Here is a 26,723-nt window from a genome sequence, read left to right on the forward strand (position 1 = left end):
GATATAAAATGCTCTCTTTTGGGGCACCTGAGTGGCTTTGTTGGTTAAGCATCTGACTCTTGACTTGACTCAGGTCATGATCTCGGGGTTGGTGAGTTTGAGCCCTGCATCAGGCTCTGCACTGACAATGCAGAGCCTGGTTAGATTTCTATCTCCCTCTCTCTCTGCCCCTCCTCTGCTTGGTCTCTCACTCTCTCAAAATAGATAAAAATAAAAATAAGCTTTTAAAATGACTCTCCTTAAATATCTATTTAATTTACTTTTTCACTCATTTTAAATAGCCATAATTTTCTTTAGCCTAATAGAAACTTCTCAGCCCAAACCTATATAAAATATTGGGATTTGAGCAAATACATAAAATACTTAAGAAGAAAATCAGGCACAAGGTTCAGGAAGAAGCATGAAATCACACACTTTTCCTATTTTAATCTTAGTGAGTTTATAAAAGCAGCAATGCCTTTGCAACCTGTAGTTTTTTCTTCTAGAGGAGACCTATGATAACAAAATCATAACCCTTGGGTCTCTGCTTGTCTTGCTGCAGGAAACGACAATTTGGCTCATACCCTGAGTGCTTGGCAAACTGAATTTGAATGGTAGACATAAACCTTTCCAATCCAAAGAGCAAAGGGGAAAAGAGGTTTGCAAATATATCCCCACTATTCCTATTTTGGATATGTATATGATGATCCTCAAGGATAAAGAATTGAACTCTGGTGCAACAAACAGTATTGTGTAAAAATGACCCTGGAAAATAAATCACTTTTCACTGAGCAAAAAGCTTTTTGGGGTGAATAGATGTCCTCCCTTCTCAGTACTGATTCTACACTAATTGGGCATTTGACATGCCTTACATTCTGGGCATCAGCCTTTCCCAAGTATCCTTATAAAAACCATCACAAGCAAATTTGGACAACCTTGTACCAAGCAGATTATTTATTCTCCTGTTGTAAGGTTGCTTTCATGTTTGCCTTAGAAAAAGAAAGAAACACAGAGACAGGATCTTTCCCCTAACATATATAGGTAAGGCATGTCCAGCAAAAATACACTAAACCTAGCACGTGGATCTCTGCCTCTGCTTATAAACTTTAGAATCAATTTGTTGATATCAACCAAATAATTTGGTTGATTTTTAATTGGGATGTCACTGAGTCTACAGATTAACTAGAAAAAAATTATACCTTAACAATATTAAGACTTGCTACTCATAACCATAGAGTATCCATTTATTTAGTTTCTACTTATATTTTTTATTAGAGTTTTGTCATTTTCCTCATTTAGATATTTCATGTATTTTGCTTGACTTATACATAAGTATTTCAGTCTGGGGAACGGTAATTTAAATGGTTTTTATATATCAAAATTTACTTGTTTATCGCTGGAGTATCTGTATTTTACAACTTTGCTATAATTTGCTATAACTGTTCCAGAAGATTTTTGTTGTTGATGATATTTATTCTTTTGGATTTCTATGTAAATTTTCATGTCATCTGTCAACAAAAGAGTTTTATGTCTTCCTTTCCAATCTGTTAACCTTTTCTTTCCTTTTCTTGTCTTACTGCATTAGCCAGGATTTCTAGTACAACATTTAAAAGGAGTGGTGAGAGGAGACATCCTTGCTTTGCTACTGATCTTAGCAGGAAAGCTTCTAGTTTATTACCAGTAAGTATTATGTTAGCTAGAGGTTTTTTTGTATGTATTCTTTATCAAGTTGAGGAAGTTTCCTTCTATTCCAAGTTTGCTGACAGTTTCTGATTATGAAAGAGTGTTGGATTTTGTCAAATGCTTTTTCTGAACATGTTGATATGATTATGTGATTTGTCTTCTTTACTCTGTTGATATGATAGATTAAATTGATTTTCAAATACTGAACCAGACTACATACTTGGTATAAATCCCATTTGATCTCATATAAAAACCTTCTTAAACATTGTTTGATTTTATATGCTAATATTTTATTGATAATTTTTGCAGCTATGTTCATAAGCAATATCAATCTGTAGTTGTCTTTTCTTGTAATGCCTTTGGTTTGAGAATTAGGGCAATGTTGGCCTCACAGAATGAATTAGGAAGTAGTCTCTCTGCTTCTATCTTCTGGAGGAGATTGTAGAAAAACACTTTTTTCTTTAAATATTAATATTTTGTAGACAATTTTTGCATCTATGTTCATAAGCAATCTCAATCTATAGTTGTCTTTTCTTGTAATGTCTTTGGTTGAGAATTAGGGTAATGCTGGCCTCATACAATGATTTCGGAAGTAGTCTCTCTGCTTTTATTTTCTGGAGGAGATTGTGAAAAAATGATATACTTTTTTCTTTAAATAATATGTATACTTCATCATTGAGCCCATCTAGCCTTGGCACTTTCTGTTTGGGGAAGTTAGTAATTATTGACTCCATTTCTATTCAGATTGTCTATTTCTTGAGTAAGTTTTGATAGATTGTATCTTTCAGTGAATTGATTTATTTCATTTAGGTTTTCAAAGTTGTGGGCATAGAGTTGTTCATGGTATATACTTATTACTCTTCTAATGTCCATGAGATCTGTAGTGATGTCTTCTCATTTCTGGTATGAGTAATTTGTGTTTTCTTATTTTTTCCTTGTTTAGTCTGCCTATTTTAGAACCCATAATCCAACATACTTTCTGGTGATATTTCATTACCCCCTACCTTCTCACCTACAAACGAGAAGGAATAAAAAAAGCTTTTCCCTTTCTTATTAAGGGACTGGCCTAAAAATATGATCTACAATAACAAAGCACACACTTGAATCCAATTTTTTTATACTGAATTAATATGTCATTTTATAACAATACAACTTTCTTCCATGATTTGGTATGTTAGGTATTTTTACCTAAGCATTTAAAAGTGATTTTCTATGAACATATGAACTTAGTGAATGGCTCATCCATTCATTCACTTAGTTGGTGTTTTGTTGTTGTTGTTGTTGTTGATAATCAAGTTGACACCATTAATCCTTTAATTCAGAAACTGGGTCTAGTTATTTAGGCTGTAACCCTGCTTAGAATGCAGTCTAAACAAACTCTACATCATCGGATGATGTATCCTTTGACCAGATTTTATCTTCTGTCATCAGATTTTATCTTCTGTCTTGTCTCATATTCCTCTCTCGCTGCGGCTCTCCAGAGCTGGCATTAATTTTGTTTCTCAAATATAGCATCTCATTTCTACTTTACAGCCTGTATTCTTTCTGTTCTCTCTGTCAAGAACTCTATTTTCCATGATACTTTTATTGACCATTTGGTTTCAAGTCAAAAACTGTCCTAGGAATTCTTCCTTCCTTGAAACCCTTACCTAAAGCATTCTCTGCTCTAGTCCCTAAGTCACTCTCTATCTCAGTATTAAACTTTAACACGTATTCCTATGTCAATTTTCTATTTATTTAATATTTTTACCTGTTTATCATCAAGTGTTCCCAACATCACAAAAGCTCCATGAAGGCAGATGTCAAATCTCTTCACCACTATAATGGCACTAAAGCCGTTTCTAGCTCACGAAGTTCAATATATATTTCTTGCATGGCTAAAATGCAGTGAGGGGGAAAAAGCACACTGTGTAAAACAAATAATTTTTGACATATTGTCTTATTAATTTATATGTAACTTCTGATTAAGAGGGTTGCATCTCTCTTCTTTGTATGCCTATTATTTCTCTAATTGGGGCTCTATTCTATTCTATTCTATTCTATTCTATTCTATGTTTCTAGTATCCTCAAAGTTTTATACTATTTCTACTCTAAACACATTTATATTCATGCAATTTTTAAGTTGAACCTGTTACTCAAAAGTTGATAATTTCTATAAGTATGTTGTAATGGGTGGCTCATATTAGCACCACTTTATAATTCTGTCATTTTGAAAATGGCAAACCACTGATATATGTGTATATTGTAAGTAGGAAAATAATCCATGTAGATACATCTTGTTTTTCCAGAGTCAGAAAGACATTTTAAGTAATCAACATGGTTAATTATCTCCCTTGGAAGTTCATAAGGTTGGCCCAAGGAATAACTCAGTACAGTTTGCCAATAGCTACTACTCCCAGTCCTCATCTGCAGCCCCACAACCATACAATCTTGATTCTCCAGGTAATTATTTTGAAATGAATTCATATCATCTTAGAACTTAAATACTTAGATACTAATGTATACAATGTATATAAATTCACTGAAGTTCAATCTAGCTAAGAGACCTCTTCCCTCCCATCACAGCATCAGAGTGGTGTTCTCAAAGGCTAATGAAATTATCTTAATTAATCACCTACTTTAACCTCCCATGTCTTCCTATTTAATGTATCATTAAATCTAAGCTCCAAAAACCTAAAAGTCACTTCAGGCTGAACCAAGCTAGAAGGAGCCAGAAACACAAATCCATACTTTTCCTAACCCCCAAAACATTTCTAAACTGTTATCAAGAATCTATAAAACCTAAAACAAACAAACAAACAAGCAAACAAAACTAAAAACAAAGAAGGCTAAGTTTGGGAATTTATTTCAAACCTTGACTTTGACTAGAAATTTTTTTTGAAAATACTGGTATAATGAAATGAACAGTAGGATATGAGTCAATACATTTCAATTCTAGTACTGAAGAGGGTCTAATTTATTATCTGTATGCCATTAGGCAAGTTACTTTATTTTTCTGGGGCCAAATTTGTTCATGTGTAAAATGAAAGTTTGTCTCTGGAGTAATTTCTAGCATTGCAGTAGCTAAAAATGTATTATCATGGAAAATGATCTTTTAGAACTAAAGTTTCACAGTAGGAAAGCCTTAGGGTATCTATGGGCTATGATGCTGTAGCAGCTGAAAAGAGTTTAGTAACAGCATTGAATGTGAGAACTGCCCATTAAACTGCAAAAATATTAGGGAAAGAATAACACCATGTGAAAAAAATTCAACAATGCCCTCTCTTTCTGAGAAAAGGAAATTTGTTGCCTTGGACAAAACGAATTTCTACACCCTCCATAAGAAGGTGGACTGATGATATTATATATCTATATAGAAAAATAGAAATTTCTGATTTTTATACATATGAGATAAAATTTTTACCAAGTTTCTATAAATGCATAGGTGAGCTACTACGCCAATGATCCTTATATCTATCATATACTTTGGTGGAATTCAAGGATGTAGAAAAATGAAAATGTCATATGAAATATGAAGATTACAAAATTACATTTATATCTTTGGGTTGAAAATATGAAGTGGTCTCTATTATCATGTAATCTGATTTTTAAGAATATTTCTTATCTTCCCATCCTAAAAATAAATGATTCAGATTAATTAAGAAAAACTGAGTTTGATAGAGACAGATTTTTTTCATCACCCAATGAGAATTATAAAACTGAGATGCCATTACTGAGAAGGATCATAATTCTCAAGAGTAGTAACATTTTAAATAGTATTATTAGATTATAGAAGAAATTTCTATTTATAGAAGGAATTGGAAGTCACCTTCCAATGCTAAACAATTATTATTTGATTTGGGAAAATAAAGTTTTGCTATCTGATAAAACAATTTCACATGTTAAAAAGTAGGTTGAAGGAAAGACATGCATAAAAGAATATTTTTGAATAATAAAGGATAACAATAGATGGTAAAAAACAGTAGGAGATGGTTTATAATGGAATAGACAAACACAATTATTCTTTCTATATAAAGATATTGACCAGAATATGACAAAGAAACAGAATCTGAAATTGACTTGCAACATGAAACTGAATCCCAAGCAGGAGCTCATATCCCCAAAACATGTTAATCATGCTTTAGCCATTTAAACAAAATTATCTGCTTCTCCTTTGTGCCCTCCCCTCAAAATGCCTTGTTGGAAGTATGGTTTTGAACACAAAGAAAACTTGTAGTTGTTTGTTTACTACTTTCTTTTGTTATGTTGAAATTTTCCAAGGTCAATATTACCTTGCCTGTTTTTGATCAATGATAGTAATTGTGAAACTATGCACATATACAATGCCCAATAAATAGCTGATGATAATTTTCACTTGTTCTCTTATAACCTACATTTATTTTCTTTCTTTTACTCTGAGAAGATAAAAATGAGTTCAATATCTCAAGTTGCTTAGAGACCACATTATATTTCAACTATTCTTTCTACATTCTGTATTTTACCACATAGCTTATTTGTAAAATAGGTTACTCTTCTACACTATTTTATTAACCTGATACATTTTTCAGTTTTGCTGTCTCTTCTATTGCCCAGCTTAAAAATAAATAATTCTTTTAAGTTCTTTCTTTTTCACTAGTCATTAAATTTTACTTATTTATGTGTAGAGAATATACTGATAGGATTAACAATCCAATTATTTGGTTTGAAGGGGGTTTATTGTGCATGTGTGTATGTGTGTGTGTGTGCGTTTGTGTGTGTGTGTGCGTGCGCGCGTGTAATGTTTTTCACATACCCTAAAATAGATGCATCTCCCTCTTCTATATAATTTGAAATAATTATTGAAAGGAAATCAAATGCAAGATCACTGCCTAACTGGTTCAGAAAGTCAAAGGAAAAAAATGATTAGGGTACTTTCACAGAGGTGGGTTATTGCTAGCAAACAACAATCTTGATTTGCTTTTCTCAGCAGTAGCAAAAAGGAAGAAAGAACACTGCTCTACATCCATTATTACAGTAGGGATTTTCAGTTTAAGAACTACCTAGTAGAAACAAGAATAATGGGAAGGCTACAGAGTATAAATATTTCTCATAAACCATTTATGAAAGTTACATTATGCTGATTGTATAAAACTGTACTTTAGAGAGGTTCTGTAGAGATAAACTTACACTTTCAATTATCCAGTATGTTTACAGAATTCTACCACTGTTTAGTGGGCTGCCGCTCTTAAGTTTTCATATGTGAATTCTTTACTGAATATCTTGATAGCTCTATAACTTACTACCTTTAACGCATCAATAAGAACGATAGTATACTGGGGATGAACTGTGACCTTTTGGTAAAAGGTTGGCATTCTTTTATCACACGTTCTTATACCCAGCTGACTTAAAACATGTCAATGTAAAAGGGATTTGGCAGTTGTTAAAACTCTGTTAACATATTCATAAAAAGTGAGCAAATTATTATTCCATTTACCCCCAAAATGATGATTCAATTTCCATGCATACTGGGATTTCTTTCAACATTGTATAACTTGTATACTTGACAAATTCCAGAAAATTAATGATAGTATACTAACAATTTAGCTAACAATGCAAAATTTATTTTATAAATAGTAATCTCGATCATTTTATATGTTAGTTTGAGAGTTTGGGATTTTAAGAATCCCTTCAGTTATTCCAATGTATCTCAGGAATAAATGGCTTAATTTCATTGCCTATATGTGTGTGTATGTGTATTTGTGTACCTTTTTGTCACCTTGGTTTCTATTATTGAGTTTCTATGGAGATTTATATTAGAGTTAACACAATTTTTTTCTTTTCTTTTTTTTTTTCCTGTTCTAGTGTCACTCAAACACAGACCTACTCAATCAAGATGAAATAGCTGATAGAATAAACTCACTCAGTTAACACTGGCAAGCAAGTGAATATGGTTTCCACTCCGAAGTTTGATATACTACACATTTAAAAGGACAGCTTAAAGGAACATGTTAAAAAGTAATTTTTTCTGGGGCGCCTGGGTGGCTCAGTCGGTTGAGCTTCGGACTTCAGCTCAGGTCATGATCTCGCGGTCTATGAGTTCGAGCCCCGCGTTGGGCTCTGTGCTGACAGCTCAGAGCCTGGAGCCTGCCTTGGATTCTGTGTCTCCCTCTCTCTCTGACCCCCGCCCCCCGTTCATGCTCTGTCTCTCTCTGTCTCAAAAATAAATAAACATTAAAAAAATTTTTTAAATAATTTGTTCTTGGGATATGTATACTGAAAGGGCATTTTGTTTTCAAGGTAATTTTTAAATATTTTTATTATTAAAGCAAAAAGTGTTTCTTACAGAGAAATCAAAGAAGATAGGTAAGTGAAAGAAAAAGAAGTAAAAAAGTCTTCATTTTTACCACACATCACTGAAAACCATATATGTATTGAAATTTTCTGTTAATTATATCATAGCACACTTTTATCATTTTTATTTTAAAAATATACTTGAGAACATCTCCATGCCAACAGATAAACTTCTGCAACAGAACTCCTAATGGTTTTATAGCTGTTCATTGTTTAACAGCTCAGATATTTTTGTAAGTTTCTATTCTGATATAATTTTGAACTTAGAGATAAATTCAAGAATAGTGTAAGGAACCCTCTTATTCCCTTTACCCATATTAGCAATTGTTCAAATTTCTATTTCTCTCTCACCTACTCCCTCCCTCTATCTGTTATATATATATATATATATATATACACACACACACACACATATATACACATATATATACATATATATAAAATGTGCTAATGTATGTGTTAATTGTGTGTGTGTATATATATATATATACACACGTGTGTGTGTGTGTATATATATATATGTGTGTATATATATATATATATATATAGACACAAATTGCTACATTTTGCTGAACTACTTGAGAATAAGTTAAAGAAACTATACCCCTTGGTCTCTAAAAGCATTTAGTGTAGGGGCACCTGGGTGGCTCTGTCCATTAAGCATCTGACTTTGGCTCTGATCTTGCTGCTTGTGAGTTTGAGCCCCGAGTGGGGCTCTGTGCTGACAGCTAAGAGCCTGGAACCTGCTTCAGATTCTGTCTTCCTCTCTCTCTGTTCCTCCCCCGCTCACACTCTGTCTGTCTGTCTCTCTCTCTCAAAAATAAATAAACAAAAAAAATTATTGTATTTCCTAAGAATAAACACATTATCTTTCATAAACAAAATGCAGCTTTAAAAATTAAATTTCAATACAAAATTGTTTAAATCATATTCCATATTTAATGTCATTAACTGTTTCAATTTTTCCTTTATGGCTATCTTTTCCTGAACTAGGATCAAATTCAGGACCAACTTTCAATTTAGTTCTCATAGCTTTTTAGTTTCCTTTATTCTGGAACATGTTCTCAGAATTTTCTTGCTGGTTTTCATTGACACTTTGAGAGTTAGGAACAGTTTGTTTATAGAATGTCCTTCAACTTCGATTTGCCTCTTTGCTTGTGATTAAATTTAAGACTTAATATTGTTGGCAGGAATAATGCAGAAAGTATGTGTATTTCTATGTGCATTTATAAGAAGGTACTTGATGTCATTTTGTTGCAATATTCGTGATGTTATATTTGATGGCTTTCTTCAGTGGCATTCTCCTGGTTTCTCCACTATAAAGTTACTATTTTCTATTTTTAATTAATAAGTAAGTTAGAAAGAGATCATATAAATATCAAGTTCCTTAGAAAAATTTCATCCAGGTGTTTTAGCATCCATACTTCCTATATTTATTAGATGGCATTCTACTATAAGAAAAAGTTTTTCCTATACTTCCATTTTATATTAAACATACATTCCATGCTAGATATTCTGGAAACAACCTTAATATTTTTTATGTCATAAATGCTTTATGTTGAATTCACAAATGTTCAAAATGAGGTATAACTGAAAATGGTATTAGAAAAAGATATCTATGCTTCAACCTAAAAATGTACCATGAGACTAAAAAAAGATCTCAGGTATAGCTTAAGTGAAAGTATCAATAAATTTAGCATTGATATTCCCTTAATCCTTCATCTATATGGTTATTTGTTAGGTAACAAAGAGTCTCTATAGTCTCCTTCCACCACTAAAATATATATTAAATAATATTATAAGATTGAAGGAGAAGAAATCTTGTAGTGTAAAAAGTATTTCTGTTTCACAGAAATTTTTAGATACATAATGAATGTTTAATAAATAATTTTTAAAGTTTTTCCATCTCTCTGCTTGTATCAATATGGAATATAGCCATATTTTTTATTTTTCTATATTTCATCTCAGTTCATTTTGTTTCATAATTTCTAGTACAGTTAACATACAGTGTTATATTAGTTTCAGGGTACAATATAGTGATTCAACAATTCCGTATATCACTCAGTGTTCATCATGACAGTGCACTCCTTAATCCCTATCATCTATGTCACCCTTCCACCCCTACCCACCTCTCTTCTGGTAGCCTTCAGTTGGTTCTCAGTATTTAAGAGTCTGTTTCTTGGCCTGTCTCTCTCTCTCTCTTTTTCCCCTTGTCCATTTGTTTTGTTTCTTAAATTCCACATGTGAGTGAAATCACATGGGATTTGTCTTGCTCTGACTGACTTATTTCACTTAGCAATATATTCTCCAGCTCCATCCACCTCATTGCAAGTGATGCCCATATTTTTGTCAGTGAGATTTGATTATTATTATAATTATTTTCGATTCTTAGATTGTCCTCAATTTGGCCAGTGGGAATCGTTTAGAAATGTTTCCTGTGTCTTTTTGACAAGCTTTCATGATTTTTTAATTCATATTTTCAATGAGATCATTGTTGACTCACATGTAGTTGTGAAATATGTTGACTCACATGTAGTTGTGAAATAATATGGAAATATTCCATGCATGCTTTACTGGGTTTTACCAATGTTAGTATCTTGCAAAACAATGGACAATATCACAACCAGGATATTAACATTGATATAATCAATTTTGTATAGATTTCCAAGCTTTACTTGTGTTCATTTGTATGAGTATTTAGGTCTGTACCATTTTGTCACATGTATATGTTTGTGTATCACAAACACCACAGTAAAGACACCAAAAAGTCCCATTACCACATGGAATCCTTGAGTTTCCCTTTCATAACTATCTCTGCCTCTCTCCACTGCACTCTGTCCCTAACCCCTGGCTAACACTAATCTCCTCTCCATTTCTAAAATTTGTCACTTCAAATTTGTTATATAAATGAAATCATATATTATGTTAACTTGAAGGATTTGGTTTTTTTTTCACTTAACATATTTCCTAGGGAACTAATTCAAATTGCTTCATATCTCAATAGTGTATTCCTTTTTATTGCCAATTTATATTCCATGATGTGTATGTAACACAGTTTGTTCAACCATTCATTTGTTTAAAAGTATTTGGACCATTGCCAGTTATCAGCTATTACTAATAAAACTATGATGAACATTCGTATACAAATTTTTCATGAACACAAGTTTCATTTCTCTGGGATAAATACGTGAGGTTGTAAATGGTAGATTGTATGGGAATTGCATGTTTAGTTTTAAAAGAAATTGCCAGTTTTCCAGAGTGTCTGTACCATTTTACATTTCTACTGCAGTGTATGAGTGAGTCACTTTCTCCACATCCTTGTTATGATTTGGTTTCATTACTATCTTTTTCTTATTTTAGCTATTCTAATAAATAAATAGTAATGTCTCATTTTGGTTTTAACTCGCATTTCTCTGATGGTTAGTTATATTAAACATCTCTACATGTGTTCTTTTTGCCCTCAAATATACTTTTTGTTGAAATGTCTGTTCATGTCTTTTGGCCATTTTCTTTTCTTTGTTTTTTAAATGTTTATTTTTGAGACAGAGTGTGAGTGGGGGAGGGTCAGAGAGAGAGGAGACAGAGGATTCCAAGTGGGCTCTACCCTGACAGCAGAGAACCCAACACAGGGCTCAAACTTACGAACTGTGAGATCATGAACTGAGCTGAAGTCGGACGCTAAACAACTAAGCCATCCAGGCATCCCTTTTGCCCATTTTCTAATTGGATTGGTTGATTTTTTTTTTATTGTTGAGTTTTAAAAGTTCTTTATACATTCTGGACACTGATATTTGGTCAAATATGTGTTTTGTAAATATTTTCTCCCAGTCTGTAGCTTTACATACCTTTCACATTGGCTTTAAAAGAGTAGGAGTTTTCTATTTTTGTTGGGTTGAATTTATCAGTGCTTACTTTCATGAATAATATTTTGGGCATCAAGTCAAAGCCTCTTTACCTAGTCCTAGATAGTGAAAATTTTCTCATAGCGTTTTCTAGAAGTTTTATATTTTACATATATAATCCATTTTGAGTTAAGTTTTGTGCAAGTATAAGGTTTAGGACAACTTTATTTTTCTTTCTTTTTTTTTTTTATTTTGAATGCCCAATTACTCCAGTACCATTTATTGAAAAGGTTAACCTTTTTCCAGTGAGCTGCTTTTATATCTTTGTAAAAACATTGGTTGAGGATATTTGTGTGGGTCAATTTCTGGGCTCTCTATTTTATTCCATTCATCTATATGTATACACCTCCACAAATACCACACTACAGTGTTTTAATTAGCTATATAGTAATCTGAAATATTGAGTAGAATAATTATTTACATTATATTCTTTTTTGTAAAGATTGATTTACCTCTTAAATGGCTTGTGTAAATCCATATAAATTTTACAATAGCTGCATCTATATTTACACAGAATCTTGCTAAGCTTTTGGTAGAAAACACATTAAAACTATAGACCAGTCTGAGGAGAACTGGCATATTTATTGTATTGATTCTTCCAATCATAAACACACACACACACCCACAAATATATCCACTCATTTAAGTTTTTTCTTTCTTTCATAAATAATTTTTAACTTTCAGTATACAGATTCTATAAATGTTTTGATATATGAATACCTAAGTATTTAATTTTCTTACAGAAATAACAAGTGGTATAGTAGTGTTTTGCAATGTTTATTTATTTTGAGAGACAGAGGTCAGACAGAGAGGGAGAAAGATAATCCCAAGTAGGTTCTGCACTGTCAACACAGAACCCAAAGTGGGGCTTGATCTCAGGAACCATGAGATCATGACCTGAGCCAAAATCAAGACTTGGGTGCTTAACCAACTGAGCCACCCAAGTACCCTGTATTGTGTTTTTAATTTCATTTTTCTTCATATTCATTTAGAAATTTGAATATTTTTTGTTTGTTGATCTTTATTCTGCAAACTTGCTGAACTCATGTATTAGTTGTAAGAGGCTTTTTTGTTCTATTTTGTTTAGTTTTAAGAGTATTTTTGTAGATACTTTGGGATTTCCTACATAGGCAATCATACCATCTATAACAGAGGACTTTTTATTTCCTCCTTTCCAAATGGCATACTCTTTATCTTACTCATTCCTGCCTATTACAATAACTTTAACTTCCAGTGTTATGTTGACTAAGAATGTTATGAGTAGGCATTCTTGCTTTGTTCCTTATCTTAGAGTCTGTCCATGTTGCAGAATTAAATAGTGGGTCAACTGAAATGTTGTGTCAATAATTAAACTTGTTTTAGACATTTTGATAGTTATTCTGAATTAAACTTAAAGTTTGTCCCAAATTATACTCTCACTAGTAGGGCATGAAAGTGTGCATTTCCATATAGCTTTATCATTAAGTGTTGTTAAGTTTTGAAATCTGTACTAAGTTGTACAAGTAAAAATGGTATTTGACAGATTTAATTTGCATATATTCAATTATTACTATGCTTGAATATTTTACATATTTTATTAGTGTTATATACTTATTCTTTTGTAAATTCCTATGCATTCGCATTTTTCTACGTAAGTGTCCAGCTTTTTCATATTGATTTGTAAGAGCTCTTCATATATATAAACCTTTATCAGGCATTAAATTCCTATTTGTTTTTCATCTGTTTCAGACTTTTCTATTGTGTTTCACCAGTCTGTTTATTGATGCCTATGCCAGTATCTACTTTAATTCCTAAAATTGTATATTTTGACATTTATATTGTCTTTTATTCACAGTTGAAGCAAATAATAACAAAAGGTCTAAACAAAATTATGCTACACTTGTAAGACCTTCTAAGACTCAACATACACAAATTAAAACCTTCATTTTTTATGATTCACTTAAAGCTAAATCTTTCCACCAAAACCATCAGTTATATTTCAGCACAATATCTGCAAAGATAATCCAACTGCTTATTGAATGTGTTATCTAGGTGTAGCTTCCAATATTGCAATATCAGAAATTTTAAAGATGGCATAGTGTTACCTAAAATTTTCTTACCCTGGGCTAGTGTTGGTTCTAGAATCCATCCCAGGTTTTAGACCACATTTTGTTTGCAAGTACAGCCAATTATGGGGAAAATATAGTCACAGAGGCTGAGAATCATCTCAGGGGATTTCACCTGAATCATCAAAAACACAAAACAAAATGCAGGAAGAATAATCATCTCTATTACTATTATTCACTGTAATTTTGCCCTGGGAATTCATCTGTAGTAGGAATTAGAATACCTAAATACAAGCAAATTATAACTCAATACCTGAACATGAGTCCTTTGTCAAACATCTAAGTGCAGGTAGATGAAGTTGGGAAGATACTCTCCACTGACAACACCAGAATGTTTATAAATTCGCAATTAGAACATCTGATATTCTATTTCCCAAATATTCTTGGATTGAAGTAAAGATAACAGTAACTCTTCTCTGGCCATTGTAACTGAATTACCTGGCTGAGATATACCAACACAGAGTGTCTTGGAAATAAATCCCTTAATCCTCCCATTTGCTTAACATAGTGTTTATTTATTCTTGCTGTTCAACAGATGTTAGTTATGCTAGCAAAGGTTATTGTTTAATCTTAGTATTTTAAACTTGTTTTTCTTTTTACATTCTGTTCATGTGGAAAAATCAATGCAGAGTTCAAATTTCACTTTTGGCACTTACTTTGGCAAGAGATTTATTTTCTCTGTGCCTCAAATTGTTATAATACAAATATAAATATATAAATTTGTTGTGAAGATTAACTGAAGTAACACATGGCACGCGCCTAGAAGAGTGGCTGGCATATGCTGAGTGCATCAAAATGTTGGCATCTGGTGCAGTTCTCATTTTATAGGTATTATTTTGTTTTGAGGTGGGACAAAGCCAATCCCCCACCCCAAAAAAAGGTATTGACCCAATCCAAACCCATTCCCTGTAGCCAAACTGAGCTCAAAGAAATTGGAGTTCTGAAACAGATTTCCAGGGCTCTTTAGTATATAGTAGATTACCTCCATTTTTTATTCTCTTCACCTACAATGACTAAGAAAAAAATCAAAGTGACAGAAAATACTGAGTCAAACATTATTTATTTAGTGCTATTGATATTTTTTTAAAAACCTGTTAATTATTACATTTCATTACAAGTAACAAAAACCATAAGAATGGAGTAGAACCAGGAGCTGCTAGAGAGCATGTTCAGGAAAATAGGTAGAGAACTCATTTCTGCCCAAATTTCAGCTTTGTTTAAAATACAGCTTGAACAAGAAACAGAGGATAGAAAAAGGGACAGCGATGGAAATATTTACCTACCTTGTTGGCAACTAAAGACATAGTATAAGGGGTAAAATTTATATACTTTAGAAATTCTCAGCCTCCCACCAGAGTGAACATAGGGCCCTCAAGATGCAAGGTAACTCAGTCTTATTACCTCCAGCATCTTACCGTCAGCTATTATTGGAGTCGCCCAGGTGTGGAAAAGGATTACTGAACTGTTGATAGAGCTTTGCCATTTAATTACTGTTTGCCCTCCGCTTGTCTTTTTGGGAGCTGATAGCTAGATCAAGCAGTTGCTATCCATGGTCCATTAGAGCTCAAAATGCCCTAATTGTTGATTTAGCTCAGTCACGGGTTGTGGGCAATAGATAGGCTCTGACTGAGGATGTACTTATTGATTGCTCTTATGGGACTTTAACTTTTCATTTTTATTTAGACAATTAAAAGAGACAGAAGAGATCAAGTTAATATTTTTGAGTGAAACCGTCTACCTGCTGAGTTGAAGAGGATATGTTCGAATGCAAAAACAGATATGGTCCCGACTGTGAGAAGTTTACAGTTTTGTTGAGGAGAAACATGAGAATAAAAAATTGAAAAAAGAAACTAAATCCCAGAAATCTCCTCCAAAATAGCAGCACTTGATGTCATCAAACTTTATACTGAGGATTTTCCCTTGTCACAGAGTAGATTTCCCTGAGGAGGACTTACCTGAGCTGGAATCTGAAGGATAAACACAAGTTCAGTAGGTGAGGAAGGGATATAGGGGGAAAGTGTTACATGCAGAGAGAGGACATGTGAAAGGGCCCTGATATGGAAGGGAGCTTAGCCCCTTATGATGTACTAAGAGGAAGACCACGGTGGCTTGAAGTGGGGGTGAGTTAAGACGTAAGAAGAGAGGTAATTGGGCCAGGCTGTCATTCAGTCATCCATGCATTTTCCATTCGTTAAGTGAATACACACTGAGCACTAAATAGTTTGCTTTTTAAACATTGGGACTAGAGCAGTGAACAAAACTGAAAACTTGTCTGAGCAAGGCAATATCAGGTGATACAAACTACTTTTGGGAGAGTTAAACCAGGTTGAAATGATGGATGCGACAAGTTTTTTTGTTTTTTTTTTTAGTAAAACAGAATGTTCAAGAAAAATAAAAACTTTCCTGAAGAAGGTGATAGTTAATGGGAGGAAAAAAAGTAAGAAAGAGCTATTCATCCTGAGAACAAGGGGAAGAGCATTTCACACAGAGAAACAGCTTGTGAATGACCTTAGGAAAGTAACAAGCTTCAGTTACAAAGAACAGAGGAAAGACCAATGTGACTAAAGTATAATGAGCAAGAGAGAAAGTGAACTGATGTGACACTGGAGAAACAGGCAGGAGCTAGATCACACAGGGATTTATAGACTGGGTTAAAGAACTTAGTTCTATTCTCAAAGCAATAGAAAGCCTTTGAAGAGTGTGTGTTGATGGTAGGAGTGGGGGTAGGAACAGGGAATAGACAGGTAGATCACCTATTTTTATTTTTAGAACATCAGCCTGACTTCTGGATATAAAATGAATCTTGTAGGGGCAAGATCAGAAGATTAGATATCAGGATGGTAAAGCAGTGTACCAGGGAAATGAAGATTGTTACATGAGTTTAGATGCACACAAGGAGACTGATCTTGGGTTGATAGGTATTCAAGAGGATGTGCTGATACATCCAGTTAAAATCAAGGAATAAATAAGGATGATCCCAGGCATGATGTTAGTGCTTTTGGCTGAGATGTGAAAAATAAAGGAGAAACTTTGAAGAAAACATCTGAAGTTCAAGATTTCTGTTTTGGACAATTAAGTTTGAAATGCCCCTTAGACATTCAAGCAAAGATGTCATCTAAGTAGCTTGATAAACAAATCTAAAGTTCCAGGAAAAGGTCAGGGCTGAACATATAATCTTGAGGGTCATAAGCTATAAATGGCACAAGATGAGAGTCCCTGATGTGAAATGGAGATACTTAAGGTAAGAGGACTCAGAATCAGGCCCTGGGTCAGGCCTAGGTCAAATTTAAGCTTCACACACTGGAAATAAGATTACACTTCCCCTAAGCCTTTCACTTGAATTATTTAAGGTTAAGCAGCATATCCACATGTAGCTTTCCTCATACTAACTTGTTTTCATTAACAGGAGTGAACACAAAGTATAGTGATCTGTACATCTACAATTCCAAGCCCTCAACCATCAGTCTGAGTTCCCTTCTCAGGCTTGAATCTATGAGGGAAAAATATTATTATGTCTTTTATTTCTACTATACATTCACCCCAAGCTCCTGACATCCAGATAACCTGCTTCTCCCATACACATTAATCTACATAAAGCTCTGAACATCTATTCTACATCCTTATCACATCTCATGTCCAGAAATTCTTCAATTATGTCCTATAGAATTCAAAGACCATCAGCAGCAAAAACTATTATTTTTTAATTTCTTGTCTGATCATTTCTATTATTTTACTGTGCCAAGAAAATACTTGGCATCTCCCTGAGGACACTGTCTCCCTTGTAGTCCTCCTAGGGAGTTAGAAGATCTTGTTGTCACTGTTGGGCTGGGAAGCATGGTAGTGGTCCTTTTGTCCCTCCTTGCTGTCTTTATAAAATCCTACAATTGACCAAAAACACTCAATTTGAATCTCACATCTATGTATTAGGTCACATACTATTCTTCATATATTACTGTCATTTTCAGATCCCAGTTATTCAACCTGTGTGTTCCAGAGAGGTCTGTTCCTGGCTTGCTGTCCACTCTTTCCACAGTAGTCATAATTCTTGGTGATTTCAATATACATGATCCTGATATACATTGGTACATTGATATACAATGTACCAATATACATTGATCCTGATAACTCCCAGGCTCCTTGCTTATGTAATGTACTTCATCTTGCCCTCAGTTTGACCTTAGCCACACACTTACATGATCTTATCCTGGGAATCATTATTATCAATAAAGGCAATGTCCATAATAACAATTATATGCATTTCATTCTTTGATCATCACTCTTGTTTGTTTGTTTGAGTGTACTTGACATGCAATGCTACATTACTTTCAGGTGTACAACCCAACCCAGTGATTTGACAAGTCTCCACATTATGCTATGTTCACCACAAATACAGCTACCATATATCTTGTTACATCACTATTATATCATTGACTGTATTCCTTTAAAAAAAAATACTGTGTATTTTTGAGAGAGAGAGAGAGAAGGAGAGAGGGAGAGAGAGAGGAGGGAGGGGCAGAGGTAGGGGGAGACAGAATCCAAAGCAGGCTCCAGGCTCTGAGCTGTCAGCACAGAGCCTGATGCGGGGCTCAAACTTACGAGCTGTGAGATTATGACCTGAGCTGAAGTCGGATGTCAACCGACTGAGTCACCCAGGTGCCCCTTATTGACTATATTCCTTATGCTATGCCTTTTATTTTTGTGATTTATTCATTCCATAACTGGGAGCCTGTGTCTTCCTTTCTCCTTCACCTATTTTGTCCGACTGTCCCACCCTCTCCCCTCTGACAGCCTTCACTTTGTTCTCTGTATTTATAGTTCTTATTCTGCTTTTGTCTGTTTATTCTTTTTCTTTTTTTAGATTCCACTTATGAGTGGAATCATATAGTATTTATCATTCTCAGTCCGGTTTATTCACTCAACATAACACCCTCTAGGTCCATCTATGTTGCCTCAAATGACATAATTTCATCCATGTTTATGGCTGTGTAATATTCCACTATGTGTGTATGCACTCGTTTGTGTGTGTGTTTGTGTGTGTGTGTGTGTGTGTGTGTGTGTGTGTGTGTGTGTGTACAGCTTCCTCATCCATTTGTCTGCTGAAGGACACTTAGGTTGCTTCCATATCTTAGCTATTGTAAATAATGCTGTAATAAACATACGGGTGCATATATGTTTTTGAATTAGTGTTTTTGTTTTGTTTGGGTAAATAGTCAAAAGTGGAATTATTGGATTATAAGGTTTTTCTATTTTTATTTTTTTAATAAACCTACATACTATTTTCCACAGTGACTATAACAATTCACATTCCCACTTGATCTTTTCAACTCACTTTCTCTATAACTCCACTAGTTCAATCTATTTATTCTAATTTTATTTATACTATTTATTCTAAACTATTTATACTAATTTTCCCCTGTCATTCAGATCTTTGGTACTTTCTCCCTGCTCCTAAGCTAGCTCAAATGTCATTGTCAATTATAACCCTTTTTGCGTACATATTTGACTTCCTGGACTATCTCTAGTTTTGTTATACTCACCTAGTAAAATCATATATCTGTTTAACTGAACTTTCTTAATCCAACTCTCTGCTTTCTCTATACCTGAAATTGGTGCAACATGAATAAAAATGAATAATATTCAACTATATGGATTGCTTCGCTATAAATTTATAATGATACCCTAAGATAATCAATAATGCTTCTTGGCAGCCCCATCATACTTCCATACATGTGTTTGTTTTCTTGCCATCCAAGACACAATTTCATAGTTTCTAATCTTTCCTCAACTTTCAGTACCATGTGTTTCATCATCATTCTTAGCAGACGACCTTGATTTCTACTTCCTGAAAAAAAGGGAAGTAATCTAACAAGAACCTCCACACATTCCTAACAACACATCTACTTAGTTATCATCAACCACACTCAATCTGCCTTCCATGTTCATATGTAAAGCCAATTCTTCTTGTTTAGTGAACATACACTCTTCACTAACTGTTCTATGACAGCAGTTATCTTCATTCCTACCTCATAATTTTTACCTTTCTCCTAAATTGTTCTCATTAAATATTCATATGTCATTCATTTTTAGAAATTTGTTGATTTTTCTGTCCTAACAAAATACCATGTCATTTCTTTGTTCTCCTTTGCAATAAAACTTCTCTCTCTTCTGTCTCTTTTCTCCCATCCTAAACAAACACACATGAATTAGGCTGTCATCCACAATATCCCACCAGTACTGCTCTTATCAGTGCCATCAATAATGTCTACATAACTAAGCATGAATTTAAGTTTTCAGCTTTAATCTCACCCTACAAGCAGCATTTGACGTAGATGATGATCGTCAATCTGTGTATACCAATCCATGTATATACACATCATAAATATTTCAATCTGTATTTATATTAAGCTAATCCTGAGTTCATAGTGATATTTCCAACTCTAATATCCATTACCAAATGGATCATTCTAGGTTCCTTCCCATGCTTATTTGTAAACTCCCATTCCAACAATGAAAAACCTGGCTGCCATTATCTGCCATACATTTACTCAATGTTTCAATTGCTATTTACATTTCTAACAATATTCATGTTAAGACATATGCCCATGTGAAATAACTTTATCAATTGGAGTACAGTAATATACAATTTCCTTATTCCTATAGAATTCTTATAGATTCTGGTCAGCTGCAAAGTTTTTTAGGTCATCATCATTTTCTCCTATATCTTCAGTGAGGTAACTTCATATATTTTTAATACAGTTAGATCATTTTTTCACACTTTGCATTCCATCCTAGCTAGGACCCCTTGACCTCCAAATTGATTCTTTACAATTTTCATACATTAAGGTTAAATATTTCTTCTATGAAGTTCTATGAATTTTCACAACAAATATTGTCATATATCCACCATGACATCATCATACAAAATATTTTCAACACTTTAAACCATCTACTGTGCTTCATATGTCAAACTCTCACCTCCTCCTAAAACCCCTGACAACCACTGTATTTCATATATCAGAATTATCCAATTTGTAGCTTCCATGTTGACTTATTTTATTTAGGAATGTGCATTTAAGTTTCATCCATGTCTTTTGATAGCCATTTCTTTTAATCACTGAATAATTTTCCAGTGTATGGAGGTACCACAATTTATGTATCCATTCACCTACTGAAGGGCATCTTGGGTGCTTCCAGTTTTTGATGATGATAAATAAAGGTGCTACAAACTTTCATGTGCAGGCTTTGGTGTGGACAGAATTTTCAAATAAATTGGATAAATACGTAGAACAATTACTACATTGTATGGTAAGATCGTGTTTGAAAGGTGCAACACTGTCTTTCAAATTTTTTGTACCATTTGGATTCCCAGAAATAATAGATAGGGATTTTTCCTCCTCCACTTCCTCACGAACAGATTTTTGCATTTTACCAATCCTAATATGTGGACAGTGGTATCTCATTGTTGTTTTTAATTGGAATTCTTTATAGATAAATTACATTAAACAACTTTTCATATGTTTATTTATCTAATTTTATTTTATAAAACATTTATGATTTTAACACATTATGAAATTTGTAAATTGGATTATTTTTCTCATGCAGCTTATGTGCTATAATGTAAGCCCCAGATGGTTTTCATCTATTTTGTTCACTGAAATAGCATAAGCACAACCTTGACATAAATTTCTTAATAAATGACTACAGAATTAACAAATTCTGAAGTTCATTTAAGGAAAAGGAATAATGTATAGTAATGAGGAACTGCAGCCAATGACGTAGATGAAAAATAAGGAACATCTGTGCTATTATAGAAGCAAGAGAAAAAAATCAGTAATTATTTGGGCTGCAGAAGAGGTCAATAAGATAAAGACCATGATTAGTCCATTAGATTTGAAAGTTGGGATGCCATTAGTGGTTGTAACAAGTTTCTCAATGGAAATATGGGGATGAAAGTATTATTTAAAGGAGAAAAAAGTAGGAAAGCGAGGAGTTTGAGACAGAACAAAAACAGCTCATTCAAGGATTCTGTGTCTATGCTGAACAGAGAAATAGAGCAGTAATTGGGAACAATAAAGGCTCAAGAAAAAATATTTATCACACATTACAAATACTAAGTATGCTTCTCAGATGATAGGAATAAGCAGAAAGTAGAAATTATTGGTATAGGAAAGGATAAGATTATAGGAACAAGTATGTAGAAAGGTAAAAATACAGAACAAAAGTGGAGGGGGTTTTCTTTCACAAGTGTAAACATACTTTATCCATTATAAAAAAAGGAAAAGAAGGGAAATTAAAAAAATAAAATAAAATAAATGGGTACAGACAGATATAGATAGAGTTAAAGGATTGCTGGTGAGACATCAATGAACCTCCTTTCTACATTTGTTAATTATTTTATAGAAAGGACATCAAATTATAGTGAGCAATGAAGATAACAGTGACATAGAGATATGTAGAAGACTGAAGAGAGAGGGAAGAAAAGTGATACCTAATTGTTTCAAAGAATGAGAGAGTGAACATATAGGACACAGGCAGTAATATTGTCAAGAAATATTAAATTTCCATATGGAATATAGGATTGTGGATTTTAAGAATTAAAATCAGCACAATTGCACAGAGACGCAGCTGCGGTTTTGGCAAAAAACTGGATTTGACCATGCAAGGACATTATAAGAACGGAGGCAGAGAGGAGTAAATCAATCAAGTTTACAATTTTAAGAAATTAGCATGATAATGATTGGTATGCAATTGTTATGAAAAATATTGTACAAGGCTATAACAAGAAATCTAATGTGTATAAGAGATAATGACAATATAAGGGACGTGATGACTAGTGAAAACATTGGAGTCTATAGATTAGATGTCTCCATTTAGTTGTATAATTTATGCATTGGAGTTTACTAGAGAAAATCAACAAGTGGAACAGGAGTTTATGACCATGTATTTTGGAAGGGGAGAAATTATTAGTGTTTTCAGTCATGGTTATAGATGGCTGAGGAGCGGTAGAATAAAAGATTATTGTAGTTCTGGTATAAGAACTAAGAGACAAAACTGTGGCTATTTTAATTGTTTTAATTAGTAGTGGTGACAGGTTTCAAGTGAAAATAAAAAGAGTAGACCAAGTACTAAAATGATTAAGTAATCAATGAAGAGGTATGACTAGAGTTAGGTGGTTGGCAGCCACAGAGATGAAAAAGTCTAATTGTATGAACTCCAAAGGAAACGGGGCATTTAAAGGAGGAGGAAGGAGAATAGTTTGGAAATAATACTAGGAAGCAAGGAGAACATATACAATTAAAGAAATAATAGGTTTTATTCTAGTTTCCTACCCTGTCCAGAGTATGGTCACTTGGGTGTCCAGGAGGACCAAGGGCTTGAGACCTCATCTACTAGTAGCAAGGTTAGGTGGCCCTAGATGAGGTATTGTGTCACCTGGAGCAGCAAGCTTGGAACTGATCTTCTGACTGACAGCCTGGTGATCTTAGGAGTTGGATCAGAAAAAAGATATAAAAATGGTCCTTATCTTTTCTAGAAAAGATATGTGAAACTTACAGATCCATTTAGCGAGTTTACCAAAAAACAGCAAGCAACAGTTGAATAATCTTTTTAATGTTTATTTATTTATTTTGAGAGAGAGAGAGAGAGAGAGAGACAGAGAGTACAAGTAGAGGAGGGGCAGAAGAGAGGGAGAGAGAGATCCCAAGCAGGCTCCATGCTGTCAGCACAGAGCCTGACATGGGGCTCAGACCCACGAACCATGAAATCAAGCCTTGGACGCTTAACTGACTGAGCCACTCAGGCACCCCATCAGTTGAATAATTTGAAACAGAGTGGGACATAAAATTAAGTTAAAAACTCCCCAAATCTTAAAAGCACCCAGCTGCCCCAGGAAGAGAGGGAGAGAGAGAGAAGCAGGGTTCACCCAAAGAGGGACTTGAGCTCACCTGATGCAGGGCTCAAACTCAGGAACCATGAGATTATGATCTGAGCCAAAGTCATATGCTTAACCTACTGAGCCACCCAGGAGCCCCTACTAATGAGGTTCTAAAAAGCAGCAAAACTCATTCAGTAAATCTATTTTCTTCTTGAGATGTATACATATGGACTATTTTTCTTCATATCTCATAGTAACTTATTGGGAGACAGAAGCCTCAGAAAGAATAATTTTGAAATTTATAAAGGGAGTTCAATTGTAAATGAAGAAAATATTGGTAATTCAATTGATGTTCTCAACAATTCCTATCTGAAAAAAATATGCATGGTATAAGACTCTATTATAGAAACATTATAATTACTGTAAAATATGGAAATAGAGTGTTGTCAAGATGGTCGTGACTTTGTGTTCTAAAATAAAAGAAACAAGCATTAGGAGTTATTTTCCTCAGAATTAAGAATTTTTAGTTAATAAATTTCTTTTCCAGAAATACAAGGGCAAATATGAGGACAATCTTGATTAGCAATGGCAAAAAGCCCATCAGACAAAAGGAGCAATTGAAATTGCCAAAGCAACAAAGAAATTGAAAAAAAAAAAACAAAACAGAAAAAAAAACAGTGTTTCTTCACAGAGATTACTTAAATCAATTACTAAGGCATGCCCAGTCTATACTACACAGACACAGCATGCACAAAATTTCCATGGGGCATTTTTGTTATAAAATGCTATACAGGTTTTAAAATTCTGTTGTAAAAGAAATAAATAATTTGATATAAATTGATAAGTGAGAAAAAGCAAATTTCAGGAAAGAATATGTAGTATAATATTTTTTAAAAAATAAAGACAAGGTTACATACAATTTATTATATGTCAGTGTCAGTTACCATAATTTATTACTTCTTAGCTCGAGAGCCACTCATTATTGACCTCATTGTCACAAGGCAGCTGGATGTTATAAATATCTTTCCATTGCCAATAGAGGTGCTGGGGGACGTTGCAGGATAAAAGGCATTCTCAGGCTAATTCTAGTTTGTTTTTTCTGTTTTCTCCCATAAGACTCAGTAGCCAGCAACTCCCAGGACCCTCAGTGGTGTCCACCTTCCAGTAGTGAATAAATCTTGGTCCACCATCTGGGACTAGCTCATTCTCAGTAGAACTCAACAAATTTCCTCACCATTGAGTATACGGCAGCCCTGCCTTCTCCAGTGGAGTCTGAATCCCATCCTTAGAAAGGGTGGCAGAGGAGGGGGGTGGGCACTTTCAAGTTTATGCCTTCCTTGGTTACCTTCCATCAGCTCTAGTCTCTTCTTTAGAGTTCTCTTTTACTCCCTCTTTGAAGCTAATCTCCTGTAATATTTAATCTTTATAGTAAGCCTTCCCTGTTCAGGTTACTGTGTGGTTTCTCTCTTCTAACTGGATCATTGTTCACAAACACACACACACACACACACACACACACACACACACACACAAACACACACACACGATTAGAAAATTATATTTGAAACTATTAGTAGTGATTATTTCTGGATGCTTGGCTCTGGATGTTCTTTATTTTCCTCTGTATATTTTCTCTATTGTGTAAATTCTCTACAACAAATATACATTATTTGTGAAATCTGAAAATATACCACACATTTAAGAAATCATTAGTAAACTCACCTAATCTAAGGAAATAAAAATATATCCAGTATATTTAAATATTGGGAATCTAAACTAAGACAAAAAAAAAACATTTGGTTGGAAGATTTTTTTTAATCATCCCAGTTTTATACTCTATTCTCTAAAAGGCTTAAAATGAAGTTAGAAAGGAGAAACACAATGAAATGAATTCAACGAAAAATGTCAGCCACTTATGATATCGCAACTGTTATTATAAACTAATTGCTGTTGCAGACAAGAAAAAAAAAAAGTGGAATTACTTTTACAAACTTGTCCTAGATAAAAATTGCTCTATTCGGTGCCCTTTAAATGGGAAGTGACAGAGTATAAACCGACCAGACAGTACAGTGGATGCATTATCAGCGAGCTGACATGGCCTCCTTTGCCTGTTCTCTCTGATTTAATGTCATCAGACACAAGGTGATTTAGAACATTCTTAGTAATAATGGAGAGGCTGAAAGCAGATGTGTAGATATTTTTAATGCCTTTTTCCTCCCCTAAGGTTTGTTCTCTAGTTAGGGTTATACTGTGGAGACAATCAGTATGTTGCACAATGTAATGAAAATGAGTATCAAGAGGAGATTGCATTGATGGGAAAAAAATCTTTTCATTCTTTCAGAAACGGATTATCACTCAATAAAAGTAAAAACAGTATGTGTATGTGTATGCTTTTTTTCTATTAAAATTTTTAAAAATTGACAACTTCTAATGTGCCACTGAAATAAAATAAATAATAATGACTAAGTTATCAGAGAACCAGGCAACTCATATTTCAGTTTCCAACAAGATGTTTAAAAAAAATGGTGTCTAGGAAAAGTATTGAAATTTATTAATTTATATATTTCTTTAATGGTATACCAAATATTCAAGTGTTCTAAATACTAGAGATTACTATAAGATTTCTTAAAGTAACATCAGGTCATCTGTTTTCTTTAAACCAATGTCCTCAGGGGTCTCATATAAAACAAAGCTGCTATTTTTCTCAAGGGCCATGATCAGATTTTAAAACTTGACCTAAAATTTCTTAAGTCTTGTATGGATGACAAGTTAAAACATCAAAATATTTATTTAAATTGACTTTTATAACAACATATATGATCGCACCTCTTTATCAATCTCTGATAGCTTAACCTTTCCTTTCTTATCTGA

This window comes from Panthera tigris, chromosome B2 (assembly GCF_018350195.1).
Source record: "Panthera tigris isolate Pti1 chromosome B2, P.tigris_Pti1_mat1.1, whole genome shotgun sequence".
Lineage (NCBI taxonomy): Eukaryota > Metazoa > Chordata > Mammalia > Carnivora > Felidae > Panthera > Panthera tigris.